This window comes from Heterodontus francisci, chromosome 3 (assembly GCF_036365525.1).
Source record: "Heterodontus francisci isolate sHetFra1 chromosome 3, sHetFra1.hap1, whole genome shotgun sequence".
NCBI lineage: Eukaryota > Metazoa > Chordata > Chondrichthyes > Heterodontiformes > Heterodontidae > Heterodontus > Heterodontus francisci.
This window is the reverse complement of record NC_090373.1, coordinates 159,122,064-159,141,628: the sequence shown is the minus strand read 5'-3', so window position 1 is coordinate 159,141,628 and position 19,565 is coordinate 159,122,064. Positions and strand designations below refer to the sequence as shown.

At 43.4% G+C, this 19,565-nt stretch overlaps 1 protein-coding gene and 1 pseudogene across 10 annotated transcripts in view; one reads left to right on the top strand and one right to left on the bottom strand.

Annotated features, from left to right (window-relative positions):
- sobpa (sine oculis binding protein homolog (Drosophila) a) overlaps positions 1–19,565 on the bottom strand; it is a 420,356-nt gene that overhangs the window by 334,236 nt on the left and 66,555 nt on the right. The window lies entirely within an intron of this gene.
- Positions 15,360–16,389, top strand: LOC137353564 (general transcription factor II-I repeat domain-containing protein 2A-like; annotated as a pseudogene).

Here is a 19,565-nt window from a genome sequence, read left to right as displayed (position 1 = left end):
AGCCAAAGACTTGCAGGTGATAGGTAAATTGGTCGTTGTAAATTGCCCCTAGTGTAGGTAGGTGGTAGGGAATATGGGATTACTGTAGGGTTGGTATAAATGGGTGGTTGTTGGTCGGCACAGACTCGGTGGGCCGAAGGGCCTGTTTCAGTGCTGTATCTCTAAATAAATGAAAAATAAATAAATTACTTCTCTCAAAGGGTCGGGAGTCTGTGGAATTCACTACCCCAGATGCGGTGGATGCCTGGACATTGAGTAAATTTAAGGAGGAGATAGACAGATTTTTAATTAGTAATGGGTTGAAGGGTTATGGAGAATGGGCAGGAAAGTGGAGTTGAGACTGAGGTGAGATCAGCCATGATCGTATTGAATGGCGCAGCAGGCTCGAGGAGCTGAATCGCCTACTCCTGCTCCTAGTTCTTATGATCTTATGTTACATATCCCACCCCATGTTCCTTTCCATCGACTTCAAGGAAGAGCTTAGCGTGGATGACTGCACTGCCACCCATGGTTTGGATGTCAAATTGTTTGTCTGATTTTTCTTCTGTGAAGGATGGATGTGTACATTAGTGGCACTTAAAAAATTCCATGTTGTTCATGTCAAAAGTTGTATTTACTTTGCTAATGCCAACCCATCTACTCAGAATATGAAAGAAATCCTCTGATTTTTATCCCCAGAGTCAAAGGCAGACAGAATGACAGAACAGATGAAGTGTGCTGTCCACCTCAAAGTGAAGATTAAGTCAGTAACCACTACTGATAGTGTTGGTCACACATCTCAGCTCCATAACCAAAGCAAGCACTCTTCAGTTATAAGAATCATTGGAAAAGCAGGTAGAAAGTTCAGTCACAGGTGCCACTGTTAGCAGTTTCAGTGTTCTACAAAGCATGCATAGGAACAGAGGAACAGGAGTAGTCCATTGAGCCCCTCCAGCCTATTCTGCCATTCAGTTAGATCATGACTGGTCTGTACCTTAACTCCATCTATCGGTCTTGATTCTGTAACCCTTAATACCTTGCCTACCAAAAAAACTATCAATCTCAGTATCTGTGCAGTGACTGAAAATTAGTGTAATTACTACAGTTTCTAATCTAATACAAACAGCTAAATATTGGGTGGGGGGGGTGGGGGGGGAAAGTCATAGATTAATGGGATACCTATAATAATTCTGTTATCTCAGATGAGATAACTTCAAGTCCCAAGGGCTTGTGAATTATCTAGTCTGTTGTCAGGAATAAATGTTTGCAGCATTACTCAGATCTAAACGGTTATATTTACAACACTTGTGGCACAAAGCACAAAGAGACTGAATAAGACATATTACAGTATTTAAAATACCGAATTGTGGAAAAGAAAGCAATGGAATCTCAGTTATGGTTATTTTGAAGGGGCCACAACTGCAGTTTGAGGCATTTATCCAATGTGCTCAATTGTTTCATGTCAACAGAGAATTACTAACCATTGGGGGATAAACTATGGGCACCTTAAACATCCCAGGATGGCCGGGAGAGGGTTGGTGTGGGGAGGGGGCGGGGGGGGGGGGGGGGGGGAGGTGGTGGTGGGGAAGAGGTGGAGGGCTAAAATTTCAAAAACCTGAAACTTGACCCCAACCCACCTGAAACCCATTTCCGGATTTAATGGAGATGTGATGGGAAAATGGATGACAAATCTGCTCTCCAGAGGCAGGTCAATAATCTAAATGCCTACAGAATCATTTACAATCTCTTGTTAGTCTACTCCCATATTCTCTTTTCTGTTTCTTTATCGATTTCCTGGACGTCATTTGATGAATTCTAAAATCCTCCCAATCCTCAGGCTTACTACTCTTTTTGGCAATATTATAAGCCTCTTCCTTTTGATTTAATAATATCTCTTCATCTTATTTGCCACAGTTGGACCATTTTTTCTGTGGGGTTTTTGTGCATTAAAGGAATGTATATTTGTTGCAAATTATTAATTATTTAAATGCTAGCGATTGCTTGTCCACCTTCATATCGTTTAATGCAGTTTCCCAATCTACTTTAGCCAACTCATCCCTCATACCTACATAATTGTTTTGTTTAGGTTTAAGACTTTAGCTTCAGACTTAACTAAATCACTTTCAAACTCAATATAAAATTCTATCATATTATGATCACTCTTCCCAAGAGACCCTTTCACTGCAAGATTATTAGTTACCCTTTCTCATTGCACAATACCAGATCCAAAATAGCCTGTTCCCTAATTGGTTCCATGACACTGATCTAGAAAATTATCTTGTATACCTTCTATGAACTTGGCCTCCATGATACTCCTGCAAAGAGCAGAATTTTCCCAGTGCCATAATTATTCATCTTGCTGTTTTTTGTGGGATCCAAAGAACATAAGAAATAGGGAGGAGTAGTAGGCCATTCGGTCCTCTGAGCCTGCTCCGCCACTCAATAAGTTCATGGCTGATCTGATCACGACCTCAACTCCACTTTCCCTGGATTCCCTTGTCGATCTAAAATCTGTCTAACTCGGCCTTGAATATCCTCAGTGACCCACCCTCCATTGCTGTCTGGGGTAGAGAATTCCAAAGATTAATGACCCTCTGAGCATAAATTCTTCCTCACTCTGTCTGAAATGGGAGACCCTTATTCTGAAACTGTGACCCCTAGTTCTAGATTCCCTTACAAGGGAAAACATCGTCTCTGCATCTACCCTGTCAATCCCCCTCAGAATCTTAAATGTTTCAATAGGATTACCTCTCATTCCTCTAAACTCCAATGAGTATAGGCCCAACCTGCTGAACCTTTCCTCATAAGATAATCCTTTCATCCCACGAATCAACCTAGTGAACTTTCTCTGAACTGTCTCCAATGCAAGTATATCCCTCCTTAAATAAGGAGATCAAAACTGTACGTGGTACTCTAGGTGTGGTCTCACCAACACCCTGTACAGTTTTAGCAAGACTTCCCTACTTTTATACTCCATCCCTCTTGCAATAAATGTCAACATTCCATTTGCCTTCCTAATTACTTGCTGTACCTGCATCCTAATTTTTTGTGATTCATGTACAAGGCCATCCAGTTCCCTCTGTACTGCAACATTCTGTAGTCTCTCTCCACTTAAATGATATTCTGCTTTTCTATTCTTCCTGCCAAACTGGATAACCTCACATTTTCCCACATTATACTCCATCTGCCAAATTTTTGCCCAGTCACTTAACTTATCTATATTTTTCCAAAGCAATAACAGTCACTGCCCTCCAAAGTAACAAGATGTTTGAAGCCCTCACCCAACCTGACTAAATTCCCCTGCAGCCTCTTTGTATCCACCTCACTGTTTACTTTCCCACTTAACTTTGTATCGTCAGCAAACCTGGGTACAATTTGATTAGTCCCCTCATCAACGTCGTTAATATAGATTATAAATAGCTGAGGCCGAAGTACTGAGCCTTGCTGTACCTCGCTAGTTACAGCCTGCCAACCCACAATGTCGTGTTTATCCCTACTCTCCATCTTCTGTTTATTAACCAATTTTCAATCTATGCTAATATATTACCACAAATCCCATGAGTCCTATCTAACAAGGACAGATGTCTCCTGATTGTGATCCTAAACACATAGATTGAATTTGATGGTTTACTTGCAGAGGATTACTGCTGAATATGGCAGTATTTCCAACTCCTAAAATCATGGGATGAGTAATGCAATACATGTATGTGCACATTCAATGACAGCAACCAATGCAAACTATTCTCCCTCATGTCAGTGTCTTAATCCCAATATAATTGTTGAAGAGTTGCTATGACATCCATTTCTTTACAGAACTTTTAACTGTTTCACACAGTTGCATACAGCAACCAGCCACCCTTCACTCACAGTGGGTCTACCGATTTCAACATGAGTGAATCAGTATCACAGTTCAATGATGTGCATTAGCTGTCATGGTGTCTCCACAGACATTCTGTGGCTGCAATCTTTAAAAGACTGTACAGTGCCTGATCAGGTCATTAAAATGACAGAAAACACTTCCGACAAAAAAATATTCCCAGAGTGCAGTGACTGTTACCTTTAACTAATAAGTCAGTCAGTATATAAAACAACCAATATACCAAACAAGTACTTGAGGTACGAGGACAACAGACACTGGTATACCAGGACTGCATAATTTGATCACAATTTAGATTCATGATTGATGCACCTAGTAATTTGTTTTGTTTAGATTTAAGACCTTAGCCTCAGTTTTCATAAAGTAATACTTGTCATATATCCTCGGATATTTTTTAAATAAACTCGAACAAAGAAGAAATTATTTTATGTGGAGAGGATATTGAGCAACTGGCAGTGACTGTAAGGCAGCAATCTGCTCAAGGGGTTCAGATGACATTATAACCCATGAAAGTGAACTTGCTGCAGCTTGTATCACAGCTTCAACAATCAATACCGTACACCACATACAATTTTGCCCTTGTTGATACTGTACACATGTAGCACAGAAACTGAAGTGATTTTGGAAAACAGCAACATTTGTATTCAACAAAACAAATCAGAACAATCTTATAAACTTAACTGTTACCAACAAAATTGTCATGATCCTGTCTTTCTCTATCTCTCCGGGAAATATGTGGTGTGTCTTTAAGACAGCAAAGGATCAATACTGCTTTAAGAACAAGCAGGCCTCAGGAGTTACTGAGAAGGTGCATTTTGGTTGCTGTTGGACACAACCATACAGAGAGGGAACCAACCAGCTTCCAAGGGTGCATCCTGGTTGCCTTGGATACAACCACTCGGACTGAGCATCGAGAGATACATTTGTTACAATTTAATTTTGAACTGGCTTATAGTGAAAAAGCAGTCTGTTCTGACAGAGGAAACAGACAGACAGCTGTGTGTTAGCACCGGAAAGGAGAAACAGACCATTTAAACTGAAGGAACAGAATTTAGTCTATTTATGTATTATTCTCTCTCAAAATTCAAGACAAAACAGAGATCGCTGATAATTTAAACTGAAGGAAGGAAAGTTAGACTGTGACAATCTTTCAGCCCTCAAAAATTCTAAGCCAAATTGATTCATTAAAAAGTGTTTGCAAGTTGTTAATTGTTGAATTCACCACAAAGAAGAGAATCATTCCAACTTCTGAATTAGACTACGGACTGTTCTACTGTCGAAGAACCTTTTTTCCCCATCAGATGGCTGTGAGGACTTGAAGCAACCTTAGACTGTTCCATATCTGGCAGGAGTGTAAATCTGCAAGGACTCTAATTTTTTCTATTTTAAATGTTGTTTACATCTTGGTAGTGTTTAAGAATTTAGTTTTTCTAAATAAACAGTTAATTTGTTGATTTAAAGACACCTGGTTTGGTTAGCCTCTTTTGGGGGTTAATAGATGGTACAATTTGGCTGGGTCTTTCTTTAATTTGGCAAGTTTAAAATGATATGTTTGGCGATCTGTGGAGGGACGGGATTGAACTAACAGTGCATTTCTCCTACCACAATCAGAATCATATATTTTGATTGGGGTCTTTGACTGGAGTGGTCAGTCTTAACAAAATACAGAAACCTAAAGACAATGATATTATAAATCAACATTATGGTATGGTTTACAATATAAATCCTGCAGCTGAACATATTGATTATGATGATCTGCTACTTGAACCATTCATCTATTGACAATAAAGTACTAGCACAGTGAAAAAAAACAAAATGTTCAGTAGGCAACAAGAACAAAGTGCAGCAGATTCACCAAGCATCAGCGTTCCTACCCAGCTTATCAATGTTTCACCAGAAAATGTCAGCTTTTCTCACTGAGATTGGGAATTTTCTGTATCAACTACTCAACTCATTTGAAAAGTGGGACTGCAGGCTGTCAGAAGCAAATTGATTGGAGGGTAGGACAGGAATCAAACATTGGCCCAGATTTCGGAGTCAACAGCAAAGCCCATAGACATTTTGCAGGCTTTTGAGCGGCATCTTGCTGTCATCGGGCATCTCATCCAGTGAAAAAGAAAGAAAAAGTAAAAAGAATTTTAAACTTTTTTAAAGCTCAATTAAATTCTGAAGGAATGAGACTCTCCACTTGTAAAATTACTTTTATTCAAGGCTAGAGAGCTTGTTTGACAGTAAATAAGACTCATTGCGCCATTAAACACACATTTACTCCTCAATGCACCAACTAACTTTTTTGGTGTATTTATTGGGTAACTAGTGGGACAGTACTGAGATTTCATAGCTTTAACATGCATTTCACATCCAAGTCGACTGGTGAGGTACTGTTATAGCACAGCCTGTGGAGGAATAGGGGAACTCGGACAGCAACTCACAGATTTCTGTGTTTAATTAGATGTATGGACTCCGGAGGCTGCTGTCTGAGTTACTCCATAATGTCAGGGAGTACTGATAGCCTCATCATTATTCGCAGCACAAGATCTAAGTCATTATCTTCTTCGCATTGTTTATTGTACAAAAGATTTGAAGTGGAAAATGTAAAATGAGCTGTTGGTTTCTAGGAGTTACAATTAAAGCTTGGCTCGGGTATAAAATTAAAACCCGACCTGGGCCCAACCCGACCACAGCCAACCCGAACCTGACCCGGACCCAAGTCCTTTAAATGTTTTATCTCGCCTGACCCGACCTGACACAGATATCCTTCATCCGTTCCGGCAGCAGGCTATTCCTGCAGATGGAGATGTGGGGAATCCTGGGTAAGCCTGATCCCGTGACTTGTCGGAGGCAGCACTGTCCAGCCCGACCCGAGACCGAATACTGGACTCGGAATATAGACCTGACCCAAACCCGACACATGTAGTCGGGTCTCGTCAGGTTCGGGTCAGGTAGCCAGGCTTTAGTTATAATTATAAGTTGTTTGGTGTTTCTCTACACAGAGAAAACTGCTGAAGTGCAGCTTTTAAAATCATGCCTTTCTTTTGGTTGTAGCTGTTTCTAGGAGATACTCGCTACTGCAAATATATTAATTGGTTTTATTTGAGTATTTCTGCCACTGTACTTGCAAAATTCCTTAGTTTCAGCATAAAATAATAAGTGGGTGGGAAGGGATGTTGAAGTAAAAATTAGAAAAATCTCAAAATGGACCCCAACCCAACTACTCCTGGTTTTAATGGAGACAGGTCGGAGGTGGGCGGGGGCGTTGACCAATCTGCTCTCAGGAGGTGGGTCAATCAATAAAGACATCCAATGGTTAATTTCGGCAGGATGTGCAGGAAACCTGAGTTTCCGTGTTTCCCGTCTGGAAATCCTCACATCACTGCCCAACGTCCAACACCAGCCCCACACCCCAACCCCACTCCCACTGCTCCCAAGTAAATATCAGGGCCTTACTGTTCAATGTACAGACCGTTAAGCACTAACCTTGGCTGACTCTAGCTGCTGCAGATTTTCTTCATTCTGCTATTTTTTTTTTTTAAGTTCTTTCACGGGATTTGAGTGTCACCGGCAAGACCAGCATTTGTTGCCGATCCCTAATTGCCCTTGAGAAGGTGGTGATGATCCGCCACAATCCATCTAGTGTAGGTACATCCACAGTGCTGTTAAAAGAGATTTTCATCCAGCGACAGTGAAGGAACAGCGATATAGTTCCAAGTTGGGATGGTGTGTGGCTTGGAGGGGAACTTGCAGCTGGTGATGTTCCCATGCATCTGCTGCCCTTCTCCTTCTAGGTGGAAGGAGTTGCACATTTGGAAGATGCTGTCGAAGGAGTCTTGGTGAGTTGCTGCATTGCATCATGTAGATGCATGCTGCCACTGTACACCAATGGTGGAGGGAATGAATGTTTAAGGTGGTGGAGGTGCCGATCAAGTGGGCTGCTTTGTCCTGGATGGTGTCGAGCTTCTTGAGTGCTGTTGGGGTTGCACTCATCCAGGCAAGTGGAGAGTATTCCATCACACTCCTGACTTGTGCCTTGTAGACTGTGGACAGGCTTTGGGAAGTCAGGAGGTGAGTTACTCACTGCAGAATTCCGAGCCTTTGACCCCTGCTGTTGTAGCCACAGTATTTACATGGCAGGTCCAATTAAGTTTCTGGTCAATGGTTAACCCTAGGATGTTGATTGTAACAGAGCTCTAAAGCAAAATTCCCTTTTATTTTTTCCAGTATATATGTGTGTGTGTGTGTGAGTGAGTGTGTGAGTGTGTGAGTGTGTGAGTGTGTGTGTGTGTGTGTGTGAGAGTGTGTGTGTGAGAGTGTGTGTGCGTGTGAGAGAGAGTGTGTGTGTGTGAGAGTGAGTGAGAGTGAGAGTGTGAGTGAGTGAGTGAGTGAGTGAGTGAGTGAGTGAGTGAGTGTGTGTGTGTGTGTGTGTGCAGCCAAGGTAATAAAAAAGGAACGTTTATATTTCAATCCGTGTGTTTATGCTTTACTTCATTACTGGTTAAGACTCGTTTGATAATAAACTGACAATTTTGTTGTTTATTAAAGAAACCTGGTTGGTGTGTTTTATTCTGGGGAACATAAGAGTATATGATTGACCATATCGGTAAGTGAGAACATTTAAATATATAAAATAAAATAAAATAAAAACAGAAAATGCTGGAAAAACTCAGCAGGTCTGGCAGCATCTGTGGAGAGAGAAGTAGAGTTAACGCTTCAGGTCAGTGACCCTTCTTCAGAACTGGCAGATAAAAAAAATTTAAAAGATTTTAAGCAAGCAAAGCGGGGGTGGGGCAAGACATAACAAAAGAGAAGGTATTGATAGGACAAGGTCACAGAATAGCTGACCAGAAGGTCATGGAGCAAAGGCAAACAATATGTTAATGGTGTGCTGAAAGACAAAGCATTAGTACAGATAGGGTGTTAATGGACTGAAAACTGAACAGCCACAAGCACAAAAATGAAAAAAAACAGTGGGTAGGCACAGTAGAAACAAACTGAACAAACTAAAATAAAATAAACACAAAAAATAAAAGAAATAAGAAAAAATACCTAAAAGATAAAAGTAACACGGGGGGCCCGTCATGCTCTGAAATTATGGAAATCAATGTTCAGTCCGGCAGGCTGTAGTGTGCCTAATCGGTAAAGGAGATGCTGTTCCTCGAGCTTATGTTGATGTTCGCTGGAACACTGCAGCAATCCCAGGACAGAGATGTGAGCATGAGAGCAGGGGGGAGTGTTGAAATGGCAAGCAACCAGAAGCTCGGGGTCCTGCTTTCGGACTGAGCGGAGGTGTTCCGCAAAGCAGTCACCCAGTCTGCGCTTGGTCTCCCCAATGTAGAGGAGACCACACTGTGAGCAGCGAATACAGTATACTACATTTAAAGAAGTACAAGTAAATCGCTGCATCACCTGATAGGAGTGTTTGGGGTCTTGGATAGTGAGGAGAGAGGAGGTAAATAGGCAGGTATTACACCCCCCTGCAATTGCAGGGGAAGGTGCCATGGGAAGGAGATGAGGTGGTGGGGTAATGGAGGAGTGGACCAAGGTGTCGTGGAGGGAACGATCCCTTTGGAATGCTGACAGGGGAAGGGAGGGGAAGATGCATTTGGTAGTGGCATCACGCCGGAGGTGGCGGAAATGGCGGAGGATGATCCTTTGGATATGGAGGCTGATGGGGTGGAAAGTGAGCACAAGGGGAACCCTGTCACGGTTCTGGGAGGGAGGGGAAAGGGTGAGGGTAGAGGTACGGGAAATGGGCTGGACACGGTTGAGGGCCCTGTCAACAACAGTGGGGGAGGGAATCCTCAGTTGAGGAAAAAGGAGGTCATACCAGAAGCACTGTCATGGAAGGTAGCATCATCAAAGCGGATGCATCAGAGAGAAGAAACTGGGAGAATGGAATGGAGTCCTTACAGGAGGCAGGGTGTGAAGAAGTGTAGTTGAGGTAGCTGTGGGAGTCGGTGGGCTTATAATGAATATTAGTAGACAGCCTAACCCCAGAGACGGAGACAGAGAAATCGAGGAAGGGAAGGGAAGTGTCAGAGATGGACCATGTAAAGGTGAGAGAAGGGCGGAAATTAGAAGCAAAGTTGATAAAGTTTTCCAGTTCGGGGTGGGAGCAGGAAACGGCACCGATACAGTCATCAAAGTACAGGAAAAAGAGTTGGGGGAGGGGGCCTGAGTAGGACTGGAACAAGGAACGTTCAACATATCCCACAAAAAGACAGGCATAACTAGCGCCCATGTGGGTATCCGTAGCAACACCTTTCACTTGAAGGAGGTGATTGTAGTTGAAGGAGAAGTTGTTCAATGCGAGGACAAGTTCAGCCAGGTGGAGGAGGGTGGCGGTGGACAAAGACTGGTTGGGCCTCTCTTCAAGGAAGAAGTGGAGAGCCCTCAAACCGTCCTGGTGGGTGATGGAGGTGTAGAGCGATTGGACGTCCATTGTGAAGGGGCGGCGGTTGGGGCCAGGAAACTGGAAATTGTCAAAATGACATAGGACGTCAGAAGAGTAGGTGGGAAGAGACTGGACCAGCAGAGAAAAGATGGGAAGAAATAAGTTCAGTGGGGCGGGAACAGGCTGAAACAATGCGTCTGCCAGGCCAGTCCCTTTTGTGGATTTTGGGAAGGAGGTAGAAGCGGGCTGTCCTGGGTTGCAGGATGCTGAGATTGGAAGCTGTAGAGGGAAGATCTCCAGAGGAGATGAGGTTAGTGACAGTTCTGTGGACAGTAGCTTGATGTTTGGTGGTGGGGTCATGGTCCGGGGGGGGGGAAGTAGGAAGAGGTGTCTGAGAGTTAGCGCTGAGCCTCTACAAGGTAGAGGTCAGTACGCCATACAACAACAGTACCACCCTGTCTGCAGGTTTGATGACAATGTCGGGGTTAGACCTGAGAGTACAGAGTGCGGCATGTTCAGAGGGGGACAGGTTAGAGTGAGTGAGGGGGGCAGAGAAATTGAGATGACCAATGTCTCGCCAACAGTTTTCAATGAAAAGATCAAGAATGGGTAAGAGGCCAGAGGGAGAGGTCCAGGTAGAGGGAGAATGCTGGAGGCAGAGAATGGATCTGCTGATCGGGGGGATGACTCCTGGTCAAAGAAGTGAGCCTGGAGGCGGAGGCGACAGAAGAAGCGCTCGACGTCATTCCGAGCGCGAAATTCATTGAGGTGGGGGCGCAAGGGGATAAAACTGAGTCATTTGCTGAGTACAGAACGTTCAGTATCAGAGAGGGGGAGGTCAGAGGGTATAGTGAATACACAGCAAGGGGTCAGAGGGGTCACTCCATGCTCTCAAGTCTAACCTGTCAAGTTATTTTATTATACAAAGAAGTCCAATGTTGGGGATTAATCTTTCTCTTTTGTGATCATGCCAGAATTTTCGCAACCTGTCACTCAATAGCTATTCAGTAATTCAACTTTCCAGTATAAGTTTTCCCATGGTAGAGTCTGTGTTTCAAAATAAATGATACATCATCAACGCTGACCAGAAATGACAGTACCAGGCTAAAACTGATCGTTTCACTGGCCCTCAATGGGCCAGAGTTATTTCCAGGTTTGTTAAAGCTCATTAGGACTTGAATGTTCCAGAAATTTGGCACCTACCTACCACGATCCTCTGCACAAAGCTGTCCACCTTTCCTCAGATGGGTGACAATATTTGGCCTAATGATGTACAAGTACATGCATTATCCCATTCCTCTTCATAAATTTACAGCAACCAGTTTGGGCAGCCTTTACAATCTGTAAAGCTCATCTGTCTGACATGCTGTTTTGTGTCTTGCAGTCATATAATCATAGAAAGTTTAAGGCACAGAAAGAGGCCACTTGGCCCATCGTGTCTGTGCTGGCCGAAAAACAATCCACCCATTCTAATCCTACTTTCCAGCATTTGGTCCGTAGCCCTGCAGATTACAGCACTTGAGGTGCATATCTAGACTTCTTTTGAATGAGTTGAGGGTTTCTGCCTCAGCTACCCTTCAGCCATTTAGCCCATCATGCCTGTCATATTTCCACAGTGCTGATCGACTTCCAGCTGCTCTTGCTAACGTCTCCCAGTGCAGCATATGATTTTGTAATTTGGGACACGTTACCTGTGGAGCACATCAAGACTGTTTGGGGATGATGTGGGAAGATTTTGTCATTCTTGTTCTCTGCCAGCCCCACACACAAGCCAAATTCAGGCTGAACTCACCTGCGGCTGCTCATTTGTTTCCCCTTTCTCTCAACAGAAGATATCACCTTCACTTTAAATGGAATATTCCTCTACGGGTCATTTTACTGCATGCCAGAAGTCCGACACTGTGCACTGGGCTCTCCATCTCCCTCCTCACTCCACTGCAGAGATGTTCTTGACTGACTCCAAAGAACTGCAGTAGATACTGCAGGAGTGGGCCATGCAAATTATCGAAAAGTAGCCAGGAGGTATTTCAATAATTGTTTTGCACATATGGGTACTTTTCACAAAACTGTGTTCAAGGCCCATCTCTAATGCAAAATAGTGATGTGAAAAATGTGCATTAATTAATCTAAACTGCAACCCGCAGCGCCCCGCCTCCCCCACACTACACCATCCTCCCCGTCCCCCACAGCCCCAAGATGAGATTGCAGACTTAGAAAACATAATAAAACAAAAACCTGTACGGTATTATTAATAATGAGCCATAGCAGCCTCATGAGGTAAAATCATAGAATCATACAGCACACAAGGAAGCCATTCAATCCATCATTCCTGTGCTAGTGCTTTGAAAGAGCTATCCAATTAGTCCCACCCCCAGCTCTTTCCCCAGAGTCCTTCAATTGTTTCCCCTTGAAATATTTATTTATCCAATTCCCTTTTGAAAGTTACAACTGCAACTACTTCCAGCACCCTTGCAGGCTGTGCATTCCAGATCATAACAACTCACTGTTAAGAAAAATAGTTTAAGATAATTCATTCAGTTTTGGGTGCTTTTTTGGCAGCAACTGTCATCAGTGGATGACAACGTCCAGCACCCTTAATATAGTTGCTGCAAAATTACATTCACAATCGGGGATTAATAAACAGGACAGTCACCGCAAGCTCCTCAAAATGTAATTTGCAGCTGATTGATGGGTTGTATTTTATATCAGAACGGCTAGCATAACAATTGATTCGGGGATAAATATTGGCCAGAACACTAGGGATAACTCCCCTGCTGTTCTTCGAAATAGTGCCATGGGATCTTTACGTCTACCCTGAGAAGGCAGACGGGGCCTCAGTTTAACATCTCATCTGAAAGGCAGCACCTCCAACAGTGCAGTAGTCCCACAGTACTGCACTGGAGTGTCAGCCATGATGTTTGTGCTCAAATCCTGAAGTGGGACTTGAACCCAAAACCTTTGGACTCAGTGTTCGACAAACCGAGCCACAACTAACACTATAAAAAACTTCACTGGTCGAAGCTTGAAGTACAAGGATGAAATTTATTGATTACTTTCCAAACAAAGTAGCAGAGTTCACCAAGTTGGGAATTGAACACACAATCTTACGGGTAACAATACCATGCACTAACCACCTGAGCAAAGCTACATTTGCAAGATATGTGTGGCAGAGTTTTGAGTAAGTTGGATTTATTGGAAGGTGGCAGATCTGAGGCCAGCAGGAAGAGTGTTGGAGAAAATGAGGTTAGTGATGACAAAAATGTGGATAAAGGCATTGACAGTGGTTAGTTGGTTGAAGCAGAGGCAAAAGCATTTGCGATAGACATCGTACAGGGTTTTAAAGCTTAGCTCTGAGGCATAGAGATAGAAGAGCAAATCTGCAGGGAAATCACAGACATATCCAAGAACTATAGAGTGATGATATTGGGGACTTTAATGACCCAAATGGGATAATGTTAGAGTAAAGGCCAAGGATAGGGAGCAAATTCTGAAATATGTTCAAGAGAACTTCCTTGATCAGTATGTTTTCAGCTTAACTGGAAAGGAAACATTGCTGGATCAGGTGTTGGGAAAGGGGGTAGGCCAAGTGAATCAAGTGTGGGAGCACTTGGGTAACAGTGATCATCGTATCATAAAGTTTAGACTCATAATGCAGAAAAGTAAGGAATAATTTAAGGAAGAATGTTTAGCTTGGAAGAGGACTAATTTCAAAGGGATAAGAAGGGATCTAATCAGGGTAAAATAGAACCAAAGACTGACAAGAAAAACTGGAATGGAACAATGGGTTATCTTTAAGGAAGAGATGCTTCAGGTAGAGGTTAGGTGCATTCCAACAAGGGCGAAAGGTGGGGGAACCAAAAGCAGGGCTCCTTGGGTGATGAAAAAGTTGGATTATAGGATGAAACAAACAAAGGATGTATGATGCATGTCATGTGAATTCTTCATGTGAGAACCAGGTCAAATACAATAGGTTGAGAGAGAAGGTGAAGTGGAAAATAAGACTGGCAAAGAGAGGATATGAGAATAGAATAACAGACAACAAAGAAGGGAACCCAAAAATCTTCTACTGGCAAAGTAAATAGTAACCAAGTATTAAGAGGTGGAGTGGGGCCTATTAGAGACAAAGAGGAGAATATATGCTTAGAAGTGCAGGGCAAGGCTAGAATACTTGCTGACTACTTTGTATCGATATTTACTAAGAGAATGCTGACAAAATATCTGTAGAAGCAGAGAGAGTAGAGGCAATGAATAGGGTAAAAATTGAGAGGCAGTAGGTACTGGAAAGGCTGGCTATGCCTAGAGTAGATAACTCACCTGGTCCAGATGGTTTGCACCCAGGTTGCTAAAGGAAGTGGGAGCGGAGATAGCGGAAGGGCTTGCCATAAACTTCCAATCTTCCCTACGTATGGGGGCAGTGGATTGGAGTGGCAACTGTGACAGTCCTAGCTACTACAACGCAGTTAGTTCAACATCAGTGGTGAGTACCACGCCAGTTCTGGTCCGCACACTTTAGGAAGGATGTGAGGCTCCTTGAGAGAGTGCAGAGGAGATTTACCAGAATGGTTCCTGGGATGAGGGATTTTAGTATCAAGGTTAGGTTGGAAAAGCTGGGGTTGTTCTCCTAGGAGCAAAAGAGATTGAGGGGAGATTTGATAGATGTGTACAAGATTATGACAGGCTGTGATAAGGTAGACAAGGAAAAACTGTTCCCATTAACTGACCGTAGAAGGACGAGGACATAGGTTGAGGCTTTTGCACAAGAGATGCAGGGGGAATGTGAGGAAAAACTATTTTTATACAGAGTGGTAATGACTTGGAACTCACCACCCACAAGGCGGTGAAAGCAGCAACAAGCAATAATTTCAAAAAGAAATTGGATGGGTACTTGAAGGAAATAAACATGAAGAACTATTATTGGCAGGGTAGAAGTGACTGAAGAAGACTTGGCTTCTGAGTGAAGAAGAAAGCACAGTGCTTCACGTTGCTTTCTTTAGCTCTCGATGACGACACTGACATTAAGAACACAAAATAGCTCTTGATTCTTGCCGGAGGAATTAAGGAAAAATTTAAAATCTCGGAGGAAATTTACCAATAGAATCAATGAAAGGCACAATGAAGGGATTGGATTTGTACAAGAGGGTGTCTGACTGCATTGACAGTCTGAAGCTCCCCTGGAGTAAACTGGTGAACGTCCCCGCGGATGGATCGCCAAGTTTAACCGGGAAAAACGTGAACTTTAAAAAAAAATTGAGGACAAAGTAAAAGAAGACCCTGAGAAAGAGGTATTTTTTCTACATTGTATTATATATCAGGAGTCTGTCTGCAAAAATGTCCTGGACATCAATCATGTTGTTCGCACAGTAGTGAAAACTGTGAACTACATAAGAGCGAGGGGGTCTTAATCATCAGCAATTCATCTCCCTTCTTGAAGACACTGAGGCCAAACACCAGCACTTTATCATACAAATGTCCGCTGGCTGAGCCTCAGAAAAGTACTGCAGCAAGTATGGGAACTCAGAGATGAAATTCGCACCTTCCTGGAGAGGCGGGGAAAGAAAATTATTTCCCTGAATTAAGGAATTCCAAATGGATGCGTAACCTCGCTTTTGCTGTGGATATTTTGGCACATTTAAATTACTGTAACGTGAAGCTGCAAGGCAAGAATGTGTTTATACACAAATTGTATTCTGGTGTGAAAGCTTTCAAGGCCAAATTAGTCTTATTTGCGAAACAAATTAAGAAGAAAGAGTTTGCTCACTTTCCAACACTGAAATACGTGGAAGTATAATTTTTTTTTTGTCGATTCCCTGACTTTCAAAAGATAGGGAAGACACTGGAGCTGGTGTCATGCCCACAGGCATTAGACTATGAGAAAGCCCCGCAAGAATTATAACTTGAGCTCATTGATCTCCAGTGCGATTCCTGCTGCAAAGAAAAATATAATTCAGAAGAACTGCATGAGTTTTCTGCCTCCTTGAATGAAACCAAGTTCGCAAATATCCGCAAGGTGGCACAGGAAATCCTGGTTTGGTTCGGCTCCACCTGTGTGCGCGGAACAAATATTTTCCTTGATGAAATGCAACAAATCTCGCTACAGCTCCTTATTGCAGATTTCCAAAACAAGAATGACACTTTACGATGATACCATTTTAAAGAGGGGTCACAAACTGCATTGTTCACATTAAAAAGAGCACGTGAAAAGGGGGTAAGTTTGGTTTAATTCTTGTAATGCCTAGTTATGATGATATGGTTAGAATACTAAATAAGGTTTTATGTTTATTTCTACCAAACTTTATCTTTATTTTAATATTTCTTCAGAGTTAAATTGATCAACAAAGAAATTACTTCATAACTTCTGGTTTACTTTGAAGCTAAAATAGTTTGAATATATTTTAGTTATTGCCACAGTCACACATGTCCTGTGGTACTGCTCCCTCATCCCAGCACAGACAAAGCAGTTCATGGAGTGCTGAAAGTATAGCAGACTTGGCACTCTTGATTATTTCAGGGGTAATGCCGTCCTTCCAAGGGGCTTTTCCACTGGCTAGAGAATCAAGGGCATCACTGAGTTCCGATTTTGTTGGCTGTTGGTCCAACTCAGCCATGACTGGCAGAGACTGGGCTGCATTGAGGGCAGTCTGAGTGACAACATTTTCCCTGGAGTACAGTTCTAGGTAGTGCTCCACCCAGCTTGCGTTGGTCAGTAATCGTTTCCCCTGATTTAGACTTGAGGGGAGGGGGGGGGGGGGTGCGATCTTCTTGATGGTTGGCCCAAAAGCTCTCTTAATGCCATCACTCTGATGTTTCTGGTGTCAGAGGCCAGCTGAATACGACTGCATAGGTGTTGCCAATAGTCATTTGCGCAGCGCCTGGCTGTTCTTTGTGCAGCGCTTCTGGCTACTTTAAGTACTACGGATGTTAACTCACTGGGGGTTTTCTTGCAATTCAACAGTGCAGTGCACTTAGCGGTTATGACAGGTTCCAGCTCTTCATTATGAGATTGAAACCAGTCTGCATTCTATAAGAACAAGGGTGACCACAGTGACTGCAACAACTACCGCAGATCTCCCTGCTCAGCATAGTGGGGAAAGTCTTCACTCGAGTCATTTTAAACAGATTCCAGAAGCTGGCTTAGCGTGTCTACCTTGAGGCACAGTGCGGATTTCGAGCAGAGAGATCCACCATTGACATGCTGTTCTCCCTTCGCCAGCTACAGGAGAAATGCCGAGAACAACAGATGCCCTTCTACGTTGCTTTCATTGAACTCACCAAAGCCTTTGACCTCGTCAACAGACGTGGTCTCTTCAGACTACTAGAAAAGATCGGATGTCCACCAAAGCTACGAAGTATCATCACCTCATTCCAATATGAAAGACACAATTCAGCATAGCGGCGCCTCATCAGACCCCTTTCCTATCCTGAGTGGCGTGAAACAGGGCTGTGTTCTCGCACCTACACTGTTTGGGATTTTCTTCTCCCTGCTGCTCTCACATGCGTTCAAGTCTTCAGAAGAAGGAATTTTCCTCCACACAAGATCAGGTGGCAGGTTGTTCAACCTTGCCTGTCTAAGAGCGAAGACATAAGTATGGAAAGTCCTCTTTGCTGACGATGCTGCATTGACATCTCACACTGAAGAGTGTCTGCAGAGTCTCAACGACAGGATTATGGCTGCCTACAATGAATTTGGCCTAACTATCAGCCTCAAGAAAACGAACATCATGGGACACGCTCTGGAAGTGGTTTAAGAGTTCACCTACCTAGGCTCAAATATCACTAGTAACCTGTCTCTCGATGCAGAAATCAAGAAGCGCATGGGAAAGGCATCCGCTGCTATGTCCAGACTGGCCAAGAGAGTGTGGGAGAATGGCACACTGACACAGAACACAAAAGTCTGAGTGTTTCAAGCCTGTGTCCTCAGTACCTTGCTCTACGGCAGCGAGGCCTGGACAACGTATGTCAGCCAAGAGCAACGTCTCAATTCATTCCAACTTCGCTCCCTCCAGAGAATCCTTGGCTTCAGGTGGCAGGACCGTATCTCCAACACAGAAGTCCTCGAGGCGGCCAACATCCCCAACTTATACACACTACTGATCCAGCGGCGCTTGAGATGGCTTGGCCATGTGAGCCGCATGGAAGATGGCAGGATCCCCAAGGACACATTGCACAGCGAGCTCGTTACTGGTATCAGACCCACCGGCCGTCCATGTCTCCACTTTAAAGACGTCTGCAAACGCGACATGAAGTCCTGTGACATTGATCACAAGTCATGGGAGTCAGTTGCCAGTGATCGCCTGAGCTGGCGGACAGCCATAAAGGCGGGGCTAAAGTGTGGTGAGTCGAAGAGACTTAGCAGTTGGCAGGAAAAAAGACAGAAGCGCAAGGGGAGAGCCAACTGTGTAACAGCCCCGACAACCCATTTTATCTGCAGCACCTGTGGAAGAGTCTGTCACTCTAGTATTGGCCTTTACAGCCACTCCGGGCGCTGCTTCACAAACCATTGACCACCTCCAGGCGCTTACCCATTGTCTCCCAAGACAAGGAGACCAAGGAAAAAAAAAGAGATTGCCACAGTCAAATGGAGAATTACTGACGATTCAAAAAAGCTAATTACAGATTTAAACATGAAGAAGTCATCAATAAACGGGAAAACTACCAAACTTTAATGAAGTGCAGTGCACTGAAAAGTTTAAGATATAATTAAATTTGTGTTCTAACAGCAGCAGTACAGCTGTGTGGTAAAATAAACAAACAACTCAATGATGCAATATTCTAACATGCTTGTTCAGCTGTATTATATGAACACAGTGCTGATTTTAAAACAAAATTATGTGTTGTCCCTATCTGAACATGAATTGTTTGTTCTTGAGCATAGGGGAGGTGGTGGCGTTATGGTAATGTCACTAGACAAGTAATCCAGAGGCCTAGGCTAAAGCAGATGGTGAAATTTGAATTATAGAGTCAGTGTCGTACAGCATAGAAACAGGCCCTTCGGCCCACCGCATCCATGCCGACCATAATGCCTATCTATACTAATCCCACCTGCCTGCATTAATTCCATATCCCTCTATGCCTTGCTCATTCAAGTACCTGTCCAGATGCCTCTTAAATGTCGCTACTGTTCCTGCCTCCACCACCTCCTCAGGCAGCTCATTCCAGATACCCACTATTCTTTGTGTGAAAAATTTACCCCTTTTGATCCCCTTTAAACCTCCTCCCTCTCACCTTAAATCAATGCCCTCTAATTTTAGTCACCCCTACCATGGGAAACAGACTCTGGCTATCTACCCTATCTATGCCTCTCATAATTTTATATACCGC